The sequence below is a fragment of the Solanum dulcamara genome, chromosome 12, assembly GCF_947179165.1.
Source record: "Solanum dulcamara chromosome 12, daSolDulc1.2, whole genome shotgun sequence".
Taxonomy (NCBI): domain Eukaryota; kingdom Viridiplantae; phylum Streptophyta; class Magnoliopsida; order Solanales; family Solanaceae; genus Solanum; species Solanum dulcamara.
In genome coordinates, this window is record NC_077248.1 from 61688890 (window position 1) to 61695707 (window position 6818).

Consider the following 6818-nt stretch of genomic DNA (forward strand, 5'->3'; position numbering starts at 1 on the left):
CATTTTATCCCCCTCGGTAGTTGCTCTGAGTCATGTTTGATCAGTATTTAGAGTTGGTTTTGTGAAATTCCTTGAAAAGTTAAGGTTTTTAGAAAGTTTTGAGTTTTGAAGGCCTAAGTCGTCAAATAGTGGCATTCGGTGTCATTAATAGAATTCGTGATTTCATCAGCTTCAAAATGTGGAATTTGGTCTAGGAAAGTTGACAGAATCAGAATTGGAGTAATATTGGGGATTTGAGGTCCTAAGTTGGAAATTAATTTTTTATCATAAAGTTGACTTTGGTCAACATTCGAAGATATAATACTCAAAATAGAATTTCGATGACTCCGTTGGATTAGGGGATGATTTTAGGCTTAGGAGTGATCTTGGTTGAATTTTTAGAGGTCCTGAGCTTGATTTGGTATTTTGAGGCCTAAAGTTAGTTTGATTGTGACTTATAGGGTTTTGGATCAAGAAGACCTCGAATTCGAATTCTGATAGTTCCATTGAGTTCGGAACATCAAAATAGTATGGTAGCATCTATGATTTGTGTGCACAGGATTCCAAGGTTCCAATAGGTGTTCTTGAATTTGGTGTAGTTACTGATATCTTGTGTCTAAGGCAACCTTCTCCGCATTCGTGGGCCTTAGGCCGAATTAACGAAACGTGTGTCTCTTCTTCTTCGGAGTCGTGAAGTATGTGAATTCCCTCCTCCGCGTTCGTGGAGTGATCCCAAGTTAGCCTCCACATTCGTGGAATAAGTTGGCTGCGTTCGCAGAGGGATAATTATCTCTAAACAGTGTAATTCCCCAAGTTCAAGAATTAGGCCATATTCCACCATTTTTGTGATTTTGAAGTTCGTGGGAGGCGATTTCAGATAGAATTTTGTGGAAAACTATTGGTTAAGTGATTTTAACCCATAATCTCCAGAACCCATTGATTATAACTCATTTTAACATAAAAATCAGAGTGTTCTGGATTCCAAAATTTTGGATTTTTGTTCAAGAACTTAAGATTGATAAATTGATAATTATGAGTTGAATACAACTCCATTTATGAAATAGTTTTTGCCAATGAGTTCCAAATACTTCAAAGTACATTTTTCTATAAAAATTTCCAAATTTAGACCCCATTTTCAGAATTAGATTTTTGAGCCGTTTTGACTCTTTTTCCAGAATTTCATATTTTTGATGTCGTTAGACTCAATTTTTAATTATGAATCATTATTTATTTAGATTTACAGATTCAGAGAGTCGATGTAAGGGCAAGGATCAAGTTTTAAAATAGTCGAGATCGAGATTAAGGTAAGTGAAACTCCAAACCTTCGTAAGCTTTGCAGAATCTTTATACTTCTTGCTATGTGCATTGAGGGATTAATGAGAACTTGGGTTTGGGTTAATTGTAAATCATGAATACTCCTAAGGTCAGCTAATTGGGTATTAAAAAGGAAATTTGATCAAATGAAGTGATGTGTTTGAAATGATTGATATTATTGACTTGATGCGGGAAATACACTGTGATATTCTTGATATGAATTGCGTATTGTATTGGACTTCATCATATTCACATTGATTGCATGAGCATGTTCATATACATTAGATTTGAATCTTATCTTTGAAGTCCAATTGATGATTATGCCGATGGAAAATGGTTTCGACTAATGTATAAGTGAAAGAGAAAAACAAAGAGGATTTGAGGGATGTGCCATACACCGTGGTTGTTACTATATGATATTCATGGGACGTTCCACACGCTGTAGTTATAACTATATGATATTTAAGGGACGTACCACACACCGTGATTGATACTAAATGATACTCGAGGGTCATGTCATACACCATGGTAGATGCATGGATATACATTTATCATCTCATTGTGCACTCATTACATTGCATTGCATTTGTTTGATTATCTGAGGACTTGCCTTTAAATTTGCTTAATTGCGAATGATATAAATGTGATACTATTGATTCCTATTTGGTCTACCTAAATTATTAATATATACTTTGACTTACGTGCTACATGATTTATAGATTGTTAGGTTGGGCTATTCTGCTTGCAGATTGTAGTTATGGAGGTTTAGATGGTGTGACATTAGTACTTGTTTCTATTTAGCTTGACCTATGTTTAGTGATTTTTTTTCTAAGTACCGTATTAATTGGTACTCGCTCCTTTCTATCTACACTTGTGTAGGTTCTGAGCTCGAAAAGTGATTAAGTTTTCTTTTCTTCATCTAATGCTTTTCTAAGAGAATTGAGAGGTAGTTGTTTGACGCTGGCAATCTCCCTTGTCTCTTTTTTCTATGCTTTATTCTACTTGAGAAATAAAAATATAGAGACTTGTACTTATCTTTCATTTCTGTAATAGTAGAGGTTTGTACATGTGACAATCAGTTTTGAGATATTATAGTTAATTGAGACTTCTATTTTTATATATACATATCTATTTAAATTACATCAGCATCTTATTTTCTATAATTGTTAAGTTTAGGTTGACTTGCCTGGTCGAAAAGGATAAGTGACATCACATTCGTATTTGAGTCATGAAGAAATGGTATCAGAGCCCAGGTTCATAGGTCTCACGTATACAATTCAAGTCTAAATAGAGTCTTAAGGATCGATATGAAGACGTATGTACTTATCTTCGAGAGGTTATGAAGAATGATAGAAAAAACTTCATTTATTAATTCTTCCTTATCGTGCGTGGTTATTATCTCTAGTGTTGAGTGTCGCATGTTATTTTTACAGATGTTGAGGACCAGAGCATCAGCTATTGGCAAAAGGGAGGCAGTCCCCTAGATAGTTGTTGAGACCCCGACTAAGTATAGAGGTAGATTCCAGTCTAGAGGCTATAGTCGTGGACCAGTCATAGGTAAAGGACACGGCCAAAGGGCAGCACCAGCCCGAGGCCGTGCTAGAAATGTTTCTCTTGAGCCACATATCGATAGTAGAGAGGACCAGGTCCCTCTAGAGATTGCTACTACTCCGCTGCTTCAGCCCACTCAACTGCTAGTTTTGGGTGCACTTGAGGGCTTTACGCAGAGCGTAGGTGCGATTGATACACCCGAGGGTTCTCAAAATAGAGTAGGGGCTCAGACCCAGTACAACATTAAGTCTTGATTAGTCATGATCATGTGGGGCAACCACCACAAGTTTGTACACCAACTATCAGTGCACTAGTTGCTCCTAATATGGTTCTGATAGTAGATGATCAACAGTGTTACAAGAGATTTTAAAAGATGAAACCACCTAGTTTCAAAATGGTAGGATTGAGGATTCTCATGATTTCTCTATGTTGTGCAATGAGATGCTTGATGTAGTGAGAATGGTTAATGCTCAAGGATTTTATTTTATTGTACTCCAACTCTGCGGGTCAGCCATGGAGTGTTAAAGGACATTTATGAGGTCTACATCAGTAAAATCCCCTCCGATGGATTGGGAGGTGTTTGTCAGCGCTTTTCAAAATTGCTTCATTCCATAAAGCATATATGAGAAGACAAGGTTAAGTTTGAGGGTTTGACCCAGTATGGTATGTCCATTGCTGAGTATGAGGCATGATTCTGCTAGTTATCTCAACATGCCATGACATTGATTCTAGATGAGGCGGAGAGATTCCACAGGTTTGTTAGGGGATTGACTTTCTCTATTAAATCTTATATGTTCAAATAAGCCTGTAAGGGGGCTTCCTTCCAGTTCAACGTGAACATCACTACGGAAGTAGAATTTCCAGTTAGAGAAGAGTTTGGGGACCCTAAGAGGGCCCATTTTAGTGGTTGATTTTTGAGGACTTCATCTAGAGGTAGAGGTTCGCACTAGGGTGGTAGTTCATTTCAGATTTAGAGACCTATTCATGCTTCCATATAGTGACCGAGGGTGGATAGGTAGCTCGAGGGTTCTATAGTTTTGATGTAGGTTTCTATGCTATTTCCTAGGGTTCATCACATCCGGTTTTAACTCAGAGGTATTGTTATGGCTGTAAAGATCTAGGTCATCTTATTTGGCGGTATCCTACTTAGGGTCGGGGAGGACCCCAACTTAGTTCATTAACCCCAATCAGAGGACTAGCCCTACCGACCAAAGGTTGAGGCAGAGATCATGCTAGTATAGGTGGTCATACTCTTGGTCGGGGTGCTGGTGGTGCTATAATTCCACAAGGGGGAGGTAGAGGTGTTGTGCAAGTCAAATGTGGCAGAGAATCACATTATTATGCTTTTCTAGGGAGGCTCAAAGCCGAGTCTTCTGATGTAGTTATCAAATGTATTGTCCTAGTTTGCCAACGACCTGCATTTGTGTTATTTGATCCTGAATCTACATTCTTCTATGTGTTTACCTATTTTGCATCTGGATTTAATTTGTCTTGTGATCGCATGCGTGTGCGTGTTCATGTTTCTACACCCATGGATAAACCCTTAGTAGTGGATCAAGTGTATCGATCAGAGGTTGATTGATAGAGGATGTATGTCTTATTTGGCCTTTATTTGGGATACTAGCGTTGAGTCACCTCCTATGGAGTCTATTTTCATGGTTAAGGAGGTTGTCGATATATTTCCTACTAATCTTCCAAGTGTTCCTTTAGATAAGGACATTAACTTTGCTAGTGACTTAGAGCTGGGTGCTACCCAGTTCTATTCCACCTTATCGTGTGGCTCCAACAGAGTTGAATAACTTGAAGGATCGATTGTAGGGTTTTTTGAGTAAGGAATTGATTCGCCCTAGTATGTTATCTTGGGGTGCATCGGTTGTGGTTTTATTTGTGAAGAAGAATGATGGATCTATAAGGATGTGCGTTGATTATAGACAACGAACAAGGTGACAGTCAAGAACAAACTTTCTCTTTCTCATATTGATGATTTGTTTGATTGTCTTCACAGAGTGACCTTGTTCTATAAGATTGACTTGAGATCTGGTTACTAGCAGTTGAGGATTAGGCCATCGAATATTCCTAAGAAAGCTTTCCAGACTCATTATGTCCATTATGAGTTTTTGATTATGTCTTTTGGGTTGAATAACACCCCAACAATATTCATGAAGTTGATGAATGGGGTGTTCCATCCATATTTAGACTCCTTAGTGATTATTTTCATTAATGATATCTTGGTGTATTCCAAAACCGAGGAGGATCATGCTTGTCATTTGAGTTTGGTACTTCAAAAATTGAGAGAGTAGAAGTTATATGAAAAGTTCTTCAAGTGTGAGTTTTGACTTGATTTTGTGGTATTTCTAGGACATGTGGTGTCAATAAAGGGTATTAGAGTGGATCTGGCCAAGATTGAGGCACGTAGAGGATGGACTAGGCCTACTTTCCCTACCGAGATTCAAAGTTTTATGGTTTGGCTGGTTATTACAGGCTCTTTGTGCAAGTATTCTTTACTATTATGGCTTTTTTGCCTAAAGTGACTTAGAAGGTAGTAGATTTTCATTGGTCTAATAAGTGTGAGGTGAGCTTTCAAATGCTCAAGACTTTTTTGACTACAATTACTGTTTTAACCTTATCAAGGAGGATGTTGACTTCACCATGTATTGTGATGCTTCTAGAGTAGTTTTAGGTAGAGTGTTGATTCCGAAAGAGAAGGTGATTGCATATGCTTCTAGACAGTTAAAGGCCATGAGAAGAACTATCCTACTCACAATTTGAAGTTAGCGGCGGTGGTGTTTGAGTTAAATTTATGATGTCATTACTTATATGGTGTTCTTTGTGAGGTATTTACCGATCACTGGAGTCTTCAGCACATTTTCAATCATAGGGATCTGAATTTGACACACCATAGATGGCTTGAGTTACTGAAGAATAATGACATGACTATCTTGAATAATTTGGATAAGGATAATGTAGTGGTCGATGCTTTGAGTAGGAAGGCTCCAAGTATGGGGAGTGTCTCCATAATTAGTGTGGACAGGAGGAACTAGGCTAGGGATATTCAATGGTTAGCCAACAACGTTGTCCAACTGCGGATTTCTGAGGTGAGTGGGGTTTTTTTCTCTTTCATTGTGACTCACTCTTCTTTTCTTTAGTTGAGAATATTCATGAGCAACAATTTGATGATGAGAAGTTATGTCTCATTTGAGACAAGGTGTTGTGTAACACTTCAATTTTCTTTTTGTGTTTTCTTCTAAAATATTGCCATGTGATCCATGTTATCTATGGAGTTCTATGTGAGTAGCGATGGTTGGAAATAGGTCGGGGGATTTAGAAGGAGTTGGAGGCCAAATAATGGGTCGTGGTAATCAACCTACTTGCATAAGCTATTGATTGGGATATCTTACATAATTAATCTACTTAAGTACACATCGAGCTTAAGTAGCAAGTATTACGTAGGTTCTTAAAGTGAAACGAGATTACGAACCCACGGAAGAGAGAAAAGGAGGCATAGCACCTACCTGAAATAATTAGGTGATGCACCTACTTAGACTAAGTAGGTGATTCATCTACTTGGACCAAGTAGGTGACACACCTACTTGGGTTGGACCCCACCCTGCCACGTAGTAGCTTTAGATTTAGTGCATAGATGAGGTGGTGCCTTAAAGGCTGGAAACGTATCACCCCTAGGGGATTCCACATGTCACATTTTAAGGGAGCATATATATGTATGTTAAGATGACTAAGAAGTCATTTCTTCAGCAAAATTACACTTAGAGAGATAAAACTTAGAGAATAAGAGAGAGTACCTACGACAACAATAAGGAAAAAAGGGTAAGCCCTCCGATTTCGTTCCGTGAATTAATTATCTAAGTTGTTCTTCGATCAAATGAAGGTGTTTAATAACGTAAATAAACTGATTGGGGCAGCAAGTAAGGATAACGAGCAACCATCAATTTTCAGCCACGATTAAGGAGCTTTCG